Source organism: Rattus norvegicus, chromosome 11 (genome assembly GCF_036323735.1).
Source record: "Rattus norvegicus strain BN/NHsdMcwi chromosome 11, GRCr8, whole genome shotgun sequence".
Classification (NCBI taxonomy): Eukaryota; Metazoa; Chordata; class Mammalia; order Rodentia; family Muridae; genus Rattus; species Rattus norvegicus.
This window is the reverse complement of record NC_086029.1, coordinates 93,544,659-93,557,346: the sequence shown is the minus strand read 5'-3', so window position 1 is coordinate 93,557,346 and position 12,688 is coordinate 93,544,659. Positions and strand designations below refer to the sequence as shown.

The 12,688-nt window shown below is 39.5% G+C and overlaps 1 long non-coding RNA gene across 1 annotated transcript in view; it reads left to right on the top strand.

Annotated features, from left to right (window-relative positions):
• The window catches only part of LOC120095697 (uncharacterized), a 49,329-nt gene that overhangs the window by 2,124 nt on the left and 34,517 nt on the right, over positions 1-12,688 (top strand). Inside the window, exon 3 of the long non-coding RNA XR_010056200.1 lies at positions 491-600. This is a non-coding gene — a long non-coding RNA (uncharacterized LOC120095697). The remainder of the gene's footprint in view (positions 1-490; positions 601-12,688) is intronic.

Genomic DNA, 12,688 nt, shown 5'->3' with positions numbered 1-12,688 from the left:
AATGGTGTATTCATATACATTAAATGAATGAATGAATGAATGAATAAATAAATCTTAATAAAAATAAATAAATCTCAATTAAAAAAAGAGTACTAGGAGCTTTTTTTTTATTGGTTTTTATTTTTTTAAATTTACATTTCAGTTTCCCAGACATAAACCCCCTATCCCATCCCCCTCCCTGTTGGGCCCTACCTTGGGGTGTTTCCCTTCCCCCTCACTGAGCCTTTTAGCCTGCTATATAGCAAGAAGTTGTTTACACCCTTGGCAGCTGCTCTTAGCCCCTGATTTGGGGCCGGGACTTTCCACCACACAGACTTTACCTGTTTTCCTGGTTGGGGATTTTCACCTGCCTTGTTGTTTTTCCATGGCTTTTGCCTCGGGTATATAAGGAGATCTCAGTAAAGCCTTGGTGGCACTCTCTGAAAATGGGTGACCCGTGTATGTGTGTTCTTTCAATCCTACGCCCGATATTCACACACTGGTGGTGCAGGCGTTGTCATTTGGAGGTCCCACCGAGATCGGGAAAGAGAGGACAGCCTGACGGGATCGTTCCAAAAGGCCGGCCGGCAAGGAAGTGGCGACCACGGGGCAAAGCTGAAAGTAAGTAGCCTACAAAGGTTTTGTCTCAGCCATGGGAACTACAAGTTCCTCGTTATTGGTCGTAGATCAGCTTGTAAGTTTACTCAAACAACAAGGTACTGGTATTAAGGTAAAGACAGCCCAAGATTTTGTTAAATCTATAGAACAAGTCAGTCCTTGGTTTATAGCTAGTGGCAGATTGAATATTCCAGATTGGAAACAGGTTAAAAGGGACAAGGTAATAATGGTAAAATGTTTTTGTGTGTGTGTTCTTTTAAAGTTATGCTAAAATCTAGAGAAGCAAAGTCAGTTCTCATAGATGCTCTTAGTCTTTGGACCCTGACTAGAGACAGTTTACACCCTAGACAAGAGAGAGAATGGGGTTAAGAAAAACAGTCCTCCCGGACTCTCCACAGATGCTTTGGAGGGAAGGAAAATGAGCTTAAGCTTTTTAAGAGCTCTCCAAGGGACAGAAGGAAGGCAGGAGATGGTCCTGCCTCCTTGCTGGTATTGGAGAAGTGCTTATTTCTGATTCTGGGTCCTTTAGGTAGGATATATGGGTCCCTTTGGTGGAACGCCGTCTAGTTTTGTCCCTGTATATCTATTGTCTGACCTTAGTGCACCAAGCTGTCCATGAATGTCAATTTATGTTTTGGTTATGCTTTTCGTTGCTTGAATGTTTTGTGTTTCATGTATAAAAGAAAAAAATGGTTAAAACTTTAAATGCTGGTTGATTCACCCCTTGATGTAGTTTTTAACTCCTTTCAAGAAAGGAACAAATAAATAAAAAGCAGTTTCAATTGGCTTTTGGAGCCCTGCATCTGTAGCTAGGAGCCTAGGTCCGCTGGGGAAGCTCCCCAGGAGGCTGGCTAAATGTTTACACTAGCCAGATCCTAAGGGCACCAAGAGCTTCACAGCTTCTATGGTAATGGAACTGATGGCTGTTTCTCTTAGAAAACTCTTTGATTGTGATTATTGGACTCAACAGGTGACAAGGTGCTTCTCTTAAAATCACCAGTTAGAAAAGGTAAAAATGGTGTTTGATCTAAATATTAAAGATATGTGTAGTCACTTCATTTTTTGTTTCTGATTAGTTTTAGATGTATAATGCGCTCTACATGTCTTGGTTATAGTTTACTGGCTTTTAAGTTATTGGGTATGGTTAAAAATTTGTAACATTGGTAACACAGAAAGTTGGCTTAAAACTGGAGTCATTCTAGAGAGCCCACGGCATGAACCAACCCAGGGAAACAGGTCTAAATTGGAATAATACTTTACTATAATTCTTATCCTAGAAACCAGACTTATAAAAGAATTTAGGGCAATGTCTCTTTGTTGAGGAATTAGAGTCCACACAATCGTTCGTTCATATGCAAGAATTGGCAGTCAAACTTTAAAGCATGAGGAATGGACTTGGTGTTTTGAAAAGAATGGATTTTGGAGAATAGTTGGTTTGTTGGAGGTTTGAGTTTTGCTTTCCAAAGTTATGGTGGTGCTCTGGTGTTACAAGGGAAACTTAAAGATTGTGGTTAAAGATTGCCAGTATTACACTGGCTACAGTTTACAGTTTGATCACAGACAGGCTCAAGATTCTAACTCACACATATTTGTAATTAAGAAAAAATCAAACAGGTGGAGATCGTTACAGGATTTACAAAAGGTTGATGAGGCTATGGAACTTATAAGAACATTATAGCCTGTTTGCTCACTCCAACTGCTATTTCAAGAAATACATGTAGAATTATTATAGATTTAAAATATTGTTTTTATGCTCTTTCTTTACATCCTGGCGATTGTGAAAGATTTTCATTTAGTGAGCTTGCTTATAATTTTGGAGAGCCCATGAAATGATACTCTTGAATCACTCTTGGCCCTACATTATGTAAAAAAAATTTTGTCACTGTTTCAATACCAGAAGCTAAGACTTTGAATCTTTCAGTGTATATTATTCATTATATAGACATTTTAATTTTACTACAAGCCTTTACTCTTACAATGTGCGTTAAATTTTGGGGAGTAGCTGTTGCTCCAGAAAAGATTCAATATTCCTTTTCAATATTTGAGACATCGGTTATATCCTAGACAAATTGTGGCACAGAAAATTCAAGATAGTTTACTTTAAATTATTTTTAAAAAGCTTCTAAGATATGTTAATTAGCTAAGACCTTACCTTAAGTTCACCACAGAAGGAATTAAGCCTTTGTTTGATATCCCCAAGAGAGACACAAATTCTATTCCCCTAGACAATTAACTGCAGAGTGACTGAATAGCTTTATAGAAAGTAAAGAGAGCTAGATGTACAAAATTGTAAGATTGAGTCATGGAAGTATTTTAGAAAAAGAACCTGATGAAATACACCTTATTCCAAACAGCAATTTAAATTGGTTATCTAATGAAAAGGCAACACATGTAATTAGATCACATGTTCATTCTCTTGACTTTCCCCCTGCTTCAACACAGGTTATTGAATTACGTGCTGTAACTGCTCCTGTTTAAAAAAAAAAAAAATCAAGTTTTCAATTCGTATACTGATAGCCAATGAATAGTTTATGGTTTACAATTGATTAAAAAAATTTCCTCTTTTAGATTAACTGTTAACCCTCGAAATTTATAACTATTTATGCTAATACAACTAACTTAAGAGAAGTGTACTGTTCCTTTATAGGCTGTTTAAGAACTCAGACTGGATTGCCTCAGTGAGGACAAAGTCACAATAGATTTACATACTGGGCAGATTTTGGGTCTTGCATAGGAACAATTAGACAATCTCATTCTTTATATCATCACAATAGTAATGTTAGAGACAGTAATCTGGTATTTCTAGATTTATTTGTGACTATTGACACCTTTTTAGACTTTCTGGTTGCAACTGCTTTAACAGGAGAAGCAACTAAAAATGTAATTAGTCATTACATACTTTACAAGGAGTGGGGACAGCTACAGCTCCTCAAAAAAGTAGTAAAATACTTAAATGGAAAGATGAGGAAGGACATATAGGATATTTTCAACCCTTTATCATCGATAATATTCCTGTTAATCTATGGGGAAGGGATGTTCTTCATGATATGGGAGCTGTCTTGACTATACAACTTGCTCAAAGAATGATTATTTTACCTTATTGATCAAGAACAGGTAAATAATTTGATTAGAACTTTTGATGATTGGTCCATTTTTTTTTCATGTTCCACTACTAGTCAATTTGATAACCATTATCCTGAAAATAAAATTTGTCAGTTTTTTTTTTTTTTGGTTCTTTTTTTTTTTTTTCCGGAGCTGGGGGCCGAACCCAGGGCCTTGCGCTTCCTAGGTAAGCGCTCTAACCACTGAGCTAAATCCCCAGCCCCAATTTGTCAGTTTTTTAAGTTATACTGTGATCTTTCCCTCTATAGTAAAAAATCAGCCTTCTAAGTAAGGCCAGATTAGTTTTCACTGATGGTTTTTCTAAGGGTCCTTTCAGAGGGCAAGGTGGAGAAATTGACATTTGATTTCGTCTCCGCACAGTTGGCTGAATTAAAGGCCCTTCTTTTGGTGCTATCGTTTCCTGAAGAGCCCTACAATATTTATACAGATATGTTACACATGTACTTTCTTTTGAGAAATTGAAATTACAAGTCTTTGCCTTTATGAATGTGCCTAGGCAAATAAAAACCGATAACGGACAAGCAAAACATTTCAACAATTTTGTGCTTATTTTGATATTCTTCATAAAACCGGTATCCCTTACAATTCTCAAGATTGAGCAAGTGTAGAGCAAGCCCATTTGATCATAAAATACCAACTTGAAAGAATATAAGAGGGAAAGGGTATACAGCCCCTCCTACTAAATTATAAACTATTCTTTATATGTTAAATTTTTAAATTGTGGATAAGGCTGGTCTCTCAGCGGCTGACAGGCACTGGAGGAAGGACAGAGCACATAATGGTTTAGTTAAATGGAAAGATCTGGCCTCAGGAGCCTGGAAGGGACCTGACCCCGTCTTAGTCAGGGTGAGAGGATCAGCTCGCATCTTTCCCAAGGATGCTGAGGCCCCTGTTTGGGTTCCTGAGCGTTGTGTGCATCCGGTGGACGACAGTCCACCCGGAGATATACTGAAGCTTCATGAAGAATTCCTCGAACCTGATGCCACGGCACAGCCTGCTGTTATTACAACAAACCACGCAACAGGTAAAATGGGAGCTTGCACAAAGGTAAAACGAGTGATTCCTAACCTCACTTTTCATCTTAGAAGATAGTCCGTTTTGTTAAGAGTTTTATAAAGCCTCGTCAAATAGCTCCTTTTTTCATTCACGTTTACTTTTAGTAATGTTTCCATAGCTGATTTAAGTGTTACTGTTATCAATGCTAGTGTTATAGGATTGAGAGAGATTTTGTACCCCATTAGTCTTGTTAGAAATGATAGTTATTTGCCTCCTAGACCAGCACAGAGGTGCTGGCCTAGACCTTTAAGTACTACCTCTTGAAGTGTATCTGATATTTTTGAAACCTGCCTACATTTTTGCCCAATTAAGAGTAAAAATTTTCTGAAATCTGCGCCATGTGGGTTGGCACCCTTTCTTTTGGTTCAGAATGGGATTAAGGCAGTGTCAAGGGAGGAGATTCTCAATTGTTCTTCCAGGTCCTATCCTACTGACCAGTTGCCAGGAACAGGAAGATTCTGCATGGATTGTTTGAGTTCCTGGTGTGATCCCCATACCTCTGAATGAAGGCTGATTCCCAGTGGAACTCTACAGGCATAAAAGAGACTTTGGCATTACTGCGACAGTCATTGCTGCCATCACCATTTCAGCTACTGCTGTGGCCAGTGTGGCCATATCTCAGTCAGCAGTCGTTGTGGATATGTTGTCTGGAGAAGTCGCCACTACATTGACTGTGCAGAATAGTGTTAATATTCAGATTCAGTTGGTCATTCTTAATCTCAACCAACAAACTGCTCTCAATTGGACTTCCTCTGGGAAACCCATGCTATATCTTGTTCTACCTTTTATCATTTTGTGTGCAAGCTCTGTTCAGCCCCTTAATAGCAGCAAGGCTGTTGGGGATTTGAATGCTTATCTCGATTGCTCACTCTTAGCAGCTGCCCCTGGGCTGTTTTAAAGTACCAACAGATCCAGTCTCAGGCTGAAACCAAACAGGTTTGGTTTTCATTGGCCGGGAATAATCCATCAGCCCAAATTAGGCTCAGTTTTTACAAGTAGTTAGCCAAAGACGGGCAACCTTCTGGGACCATACTCGCCTAAGACAGAAACCCTGAGGCTGGCAGGGTTTTCAGAGATGGGAAAGAGTTTTGGAACCCCAGATTGATCCTAAGACAGGTGCTACTTAAAAAAATAAAAGAGGGGGAATTGTTGGGCCCTACCTTGGGGTGCTTCCCTTCCCCCTCACTGAGCCTTTTAGCCTGCTATAGCAAGAAGTTGTTTACACCCTTGGCAGCTTCTCTTGGCCACTGATTTGGGGCCAGGACTTTCCATGGCACCCTTCTTCCCCACTAAGCCTTCCAGCTTGTTGTTGTTAAGAAGTTGTTTATGCCCCTGATTGGGCACCACACAGACTTTTCCTGTTTTCCTGGTTGGGGATTTTCACCTGCCTTGTTGTTTTTTTCCACGGCTTTTGCCTCGGGTATATAAGGAGATCTCAGTAAAGCCTTGGTGGCACTCTCTGAAAACAGGTGACCCGTGTACGTGATTTCTTTCAATCCCGCAGACCTATGCCCGATATTCACACACTGGTGGCGCAGGCAGCATCACCTCCCCTTCTTCAAGGATGTTCCCCTCCCATCTCCTTCCACTCCCCCTCCCCCATGACATTCCCCTACACTGGGGGTCCAACCTTGGCAGGACCAAGGGCTTCTCCTTCCATTGGTGCCCAACAAGGCCATCCTTTGTTACATATGCAGCTGGAGCCATGGGTCAGTCCATGTATAGACTTTAGGTAGTGGTTTAGTTCCAGGGAGCTCTGGTTGATTGGCATTGTTGTCTTATGGTGTTGCTCTTTCAATCCTTTCTCTAGTTCTTCAAACAGGGGTCCCGTTCTCGGTTCAATGGTTTGCTGCTACCATTCCCCTCTGTATATGTCACGCTCTGGCTGTGTGTCTCAGCAGACATCTATATCCAGTTCCTGTCAGAATGCACTTCTTTAGCTTCATTAATCTCATCTAGTTTTGGTGGCTGTATATATGGACCACATGTGGGGCAGGCTCTGAATGGCTGTTCCTTCAGTTTCTTCTCCAAACTTTGCTTCCATATCCCCTCCTATGAATATTTTTGTTCTCCCTTTTAAGAAGGAGTGGGAGCATCCACATTTTGGTCATCCTTCTTCTTGAGTTTCCTGTGGTCTGTGGATTGTATCTTGGGTAATTCGAGCTTTTTGGCAAATATCCACTTATCAATGAGTGCATACCATGTGTGTTTTTCTATGATTGGGTTACCTCACGTAGGATGATATTTTCTAGTTAATCTATTTGCCTATGAACTTCATGAAGTCATTGTTTTTGATAGCCAAGTAGTACTCCATTGTATAGATGTACCACATTTTCTGTATCCATTCCTCTGTTGAAGGGTATCTGGGTTCTTTCCAGCTTCTGGCTATTATAAATAAGGCTGCTATAAACATAGTGGAGTATGTGTCTTTGTTGTATGTTGGAGCATCTTTTGGGTATATGCCCAGGAGAGGTATAGCTGGGTCCTCAGGTAGTGGAATGTCGAATTGTCTGAGGAACCTCCAGACTGATTTCCAGAGTGGTTGTACCAGCTTGCAATCCCACCAACAATGGAGGAGTGTTCTTCTTTCTCTACATCCTCACCAGCATCTGTTGTCACTTGAGTTTTTATCTTAGCCATTCTGGCTGGTGTGAGGTGCAATCTCAGGGTTGTTTTGATTTGCATTTCCCTGATTGTCCGCGCCTGCACCGACACGGTACCGAGAATCGGGCTAAAGCCTGTGGGATTAAAGAAACACACACACACACACACACACACACACACACACACACACACACACACACACACAGGTTATTCGTGTCAAGCCAGGAGAGGAAGAGAGAGAGAGAGAGAGAGAGAGAGAGAGAGAGAGAGAGAGAGAGAGAGACTGACTCCTGTAGCTTTATTCACCACTTATATACCCAAGTCTCCAGGTAGAAAATATCTGGGAAGCACAGTGGGAAACCCTGACTCGTGACTACCTGGCTCATGACTTCAGTAACAAAAGACCGACTATGAGACCTGAATTAATTAGGGAGAAATCCGAAAAGACCAGCCTAAATCTCAAGGACAAAGGCTGAGAAAGCAAAAGGCAGAAGTAAATTGACCACTGCCCAGGTGTGGCCCAGGTGTGTCGGTTCCACATGCATCAGCAGGCCTCAAAGCATCATGCCGTAAATTCATGGGAGAGACTTTTGTCCAACAATCTCAAGACTTTATGGCCATACAGCCCAGAGTCATGGTAGCCACCTTGAGCTATGCAGTCACAAAGCGGTCAGGCCCAAATCCAATACAGTCCCTACACCTGATTACTAAGGATGTTGAGCATTTCTTAGGTACTTCTCAGCCATTCGACATTCCTCAGCTGAGAATTCTTTGTTTAGCTCTGAAAGCCATTTTTAATAGGGTTAGTTGGCTCTCCAGAGTCTAACTTCTTGAGTTCTTTGTATATTTTGGATATTAGCCCTCTATCAGATGTAGGATTGGTAAAGATCTTTTCCCAATCTGTTGGTTGCTGTTTTGTCCTAATGACAGTGTCCTTTGCCATGCAGAAGCATTGAAGTTTAATGAGGTCCCATTTGTCGATTCTTGATCTTAGAGCATAAGCCATTGGTGTTTTGTTCAGGAAAATTTCCCCAGTGCCCATGTGTTCGAGATTCTTCCCCACTTTTTCTTCTGTTAATTTGAGTGAATCTGATTTGATGTGGAGGTACTTGATCCACTTGGACTTAAGCTTTGTACAGGGTGATAAGCATGGATAGATCTTCATTCTTCTACATGCTGACCTCCAGTTGAACCAGCACCATTTGCTGAAAATGCTATCTTTCTTCCATTGGATGTTTTTAGTTCCTTTGTCAAAGATCAAGTGACCATAGGTATGTGGGTTCATTTCGGAGTCTTCAATTCTGTTCCACTGATCTACTTGCCCATCTCTGTACCAATAACATAATTTTTTTTTTAAAAATCACTATTGCTCTGTAATACTGCTTTTGAGGTCAGGGATGGTGATTCTCCCAGAAGTTCTTTTATTATTGAGTATAGTTTTTGCTATCCTGAGTTTTTTGTTATTCTATATGAATTTGCAAATTGCTCTTTCTGACTGTATGAAGAATTGAGTTGGAGTTTTGATGGGGATTGCATTGAATCTGTAGATTGCTTTTGGCAAAATGGCCATTTTTACTATATTAATCCTACCAATCCATGAACATGGGAGAGGTCTTTGCATTTTCTGAGCGCTTCAATTTCTTTCTTCAGAGACTTTTGAAGTTCTTGTTATACAGATCTTTCAATTGCTTGGTTAAAGTCACACTGAGGTATTTTATATTATTTGTGACTATTGTCCTGGGTGTCATTTTCCTAATTTCTTTGTCAGCCTGTTTCTCCTTTGAGTAGAGGAAGGCTATTGATTTGTTGGAGTTAATTTTATATTCAGTCACTTTGCTGAAGCTGTTTATCAGGCTTAGTAGTTCTCTGGGGGAACTTTTGGGGTCCTATCATCTGCAATTAGTGATATTTTGACTTCTTCCCTTTCAATTTGTATCCTCTTGACCTCCTTTTGTTGTCTAATTCCTCTGGCTAGGTCTTCAGTACTTATTGAATAAGTAGGGAGAGAGTGGGCAGCCTTGTCTAGCTCCTGATTTTAGTGGGATTGCTTCAAGTTTCTCTCCATTTAGTTTAATGTTAGCTACTGGTTTGCTGTATATGGCTTTTACTATGTTTATGTATGGGTCCTGATCTTTCCAGGAGTTTTATCATGAAGGGGGTATTGAATTTTGTCAAATGCTTTCTCAGTATCTAATGAAATGATTATGTGGCTTTTTTTCTTTGAGTTTGTTTATACAGTGGATTACATTGATGGATTTCCATATATTGAACCATCCCTGCATCCCTGGGATGAAGCCAACTTGATCATGATGGATGATCATTTTAATACGTTCTTGGATTCGCTTTGTGAGAATCTTATTGAGTATTTTTGCATCGATATTCATTAGGGAAATTGGTCTGAAGTTCTCTTTCTTTGTTGGGTCTTTGTGTGATTTAGGTATAAACGTAATTGTGGTTTCATAGAAGGAATTTGATAGTGCTCCATCTGTTTTCTATTTTGTGGAATAATTTGGACAGTTTCGGTATTAAGTCTTCTATGAAGGTCTGATAGAATTCTGCACTAAACCCATCTGGTCCTAGGCTCTTTTTGGTTGGGAGACCTTTAATAACTGCTTCTATTTCTTTAGGAGCTATGGAACTATTTAGATGGTTTATCTGTTCTTGATTTAACTTTGGTACCTGGTATCTGTCTAGGAAAATTGTCCATTTCCTCCAGATTTTCCAGTTTTGTTGAATATAGGCTTTTGTTGTAGGATCTGATGATTTTTAAAATTTCCTCAGTTCTGTTATGTCTCCTTTTCATTTCTGATTGTGTTAATTTGAATACACTCTGTGCCCTCTGGTTAGTCTGGCTAAGGATTTATCTGTATTTTTGATTTTCTCAAACAATTAGCTCTTGGTTTTGTTGATTTTTTTTTATATATATATATTTATTTTCATTTCTACTTGGTTGATTTCAGCCATGAGTTTATTTCCTGCTGTCTACTCCTTTTGGGTGTATTTGCTTCTTTTTGTTCTAGAGCTTTTAGGTGTGCTGTCAAGCTGCTGACATGCTCTCTCCTGTTTCTTTCTGCAGGCACTCAGAGCTATGAGTTTTCCTCTTAGCACAGCTTTCGTTGTGTCCCATAAGTTTGGGTATGTTGTGCCTTCATTTTCATTAAATTCTAGGAAATCTTTAATTTCTTTCTTTACTTCTTCCTTGACCAAGTTTATCATTGATAGTGCATTGTTCAATTTCCATGTATTTGTGGGTGTTCTTTCCTTAATGTTGTTATTGAAGACCAGCCTTAGTCAGTGATGATCTGACAAGATGTATTGGGATTATTTCTATCTTACTGTATCTGTTGAGGCCTGTTTTGTGACCGATTATATGGTCAGTTTTGGAGAAGGTACCATGAGGTGCTAAGAAGAACTTCTATTCTTTTGTTTTAGAATGAAATGTTCTATAAATATCTATTAAGTCCATTTGGTTCACGACTTCTGTTAGTTTCTTGATATCTCTGTTTAATTTCTGTTTCCATGATCTGTCCATTGATGAGAGTGGGGTGTTGAAATCTCCTACTATTTTTGTGGGAGGTGCAATGTGTGATTTGAGGTTTAGTACCTTTCTTTTATGACTGTAGGTGCCCTTGCATTTGGAGCATAGATATTTAGGGTTGAGAGTTCATCTTCGTGGATTTTTCCTTTGAATATGAAGTGTCCTTCCTCATCTTTTTTGATAACTTTTGGTTGAAAGTTGATTTTATTCGATATTAGAGTGGCTATACCACCTTGTTTCTTCGGACCATTTGCTTGGAAATTTGTTTTCCTGCCTTTTACTCTGAGATAGTGTCTGTCTTTGTCCTGAGGTGTGTTTCCTGTAGGCAGCAAAATAATGGGTCCTCTTTACGTATCCAGTCAGTTAGTCTATGTCTTTTTATTGGGGAATTGAGTCCAGTGATATTGAGAGATATTAAGGAATAGTGATTTTTGCTTCCTGTTATTTTTGTTGTTAGAGGTGGAATTATGTTTGTGTGTCTTCTTTTGGTTTCATTGCAAGGATATTACTTTCTTGCTTTTTCTAAGGTGTAGTTTCCCTCCTTGTGTTGGAGTTTTCAATTGTAGGGCTGGATTTGTAGAAAGATATTGTGTAAATTTGGTTTTGTCATGTACTATCTTGGTTTCTCCATCTACGTTAATTGAGAGTTTTGCTGGATATAGTAGCCTGGGCTGGCATTTGTGTTCTCTTAGGGTCTGTATGACATCTGCCCAGGATCTTCTGGCTTTCATAGTCTCTGGTGAGAAGTCTGGTGTAAGTCTTATAGGTCTGCCTTCATAGGAACTTGACATTTTTGCCTTACTGCTTTTAAAATTCTTTCTTTATTTTGTGTGTTTGGTGTTTTGATTATTATGTGACCAGAGGAATTCCACTTCTGGTTCAATCTATTTGGAGTTCTGTATGCTTTTTGTATGTTTATGGACATCTCTTTCTTTAGGTTAGGGAAGTTTTCTTCTACAATTTTGTTGAAGATATTTACTGGCCCTTTAAGTTGGGAGTCTTCACTCTCTTCTATACCTATTATCCTTAGGTTTGATCTTTTCATTGTGTCCTGTATTTCCTGTATGTTTTGGGCCAGGAGCTTTTTTGCATTTTACATTATCTTTGATGGTTGTGTTGATGTTTTCTATGGTGTCTTCTGCCCCTGTGATTCTCTCTTCTCTTTTATTTTGTTACTGATGCTTGCATCTATGGCTCCTGATCTCTTTCCTAGGTTTTCTATCTCCAGGGTTGTCTCCCTTTGTGCTTTCTTTATTGTTTCAATTTCCATTTTTAAATTCTGGATGGTTTTGTTCAATTCCTTCACCAGTTTGGTTGTGTTTTCCTGTAATTCTTTAAGGGTTTTCTGCGTTTCCTCTTTAAGGGCTTCTACTTGTTTACTTGTATTGTCCTGTATTTCTTAAGGGAGTTATTTATGTCCTTCTTAAAGTCCTCCATCATTATCCATATCCAATTTTAATCCATAGCTTGCTTTTCCAGTGTGTTTTGGATAATCCTGTATTTGCTTTGGTGGGACAACTGGGCTCTGATGATTCCAAGTAGTCTTGGTTTCCGTTGCTTAGTTTCCTGTGCTTGCCTCTGGCCATTAGGTTGTCTGCAGTGTTAGCTTGTCTTGCTGTCTCTGACAGTGACTTGACCCTCCTGTAGGCCTACATGTCAGCACTCCTGTAGACCTGTTTTCTTTCAGCCAGATCTGGGAACAGAGAGCTCTGCTCTCAGGTGTGTATATGTTCCTGGTGACTGGCTTTCTGGCATCCTGCCTCTGACTGC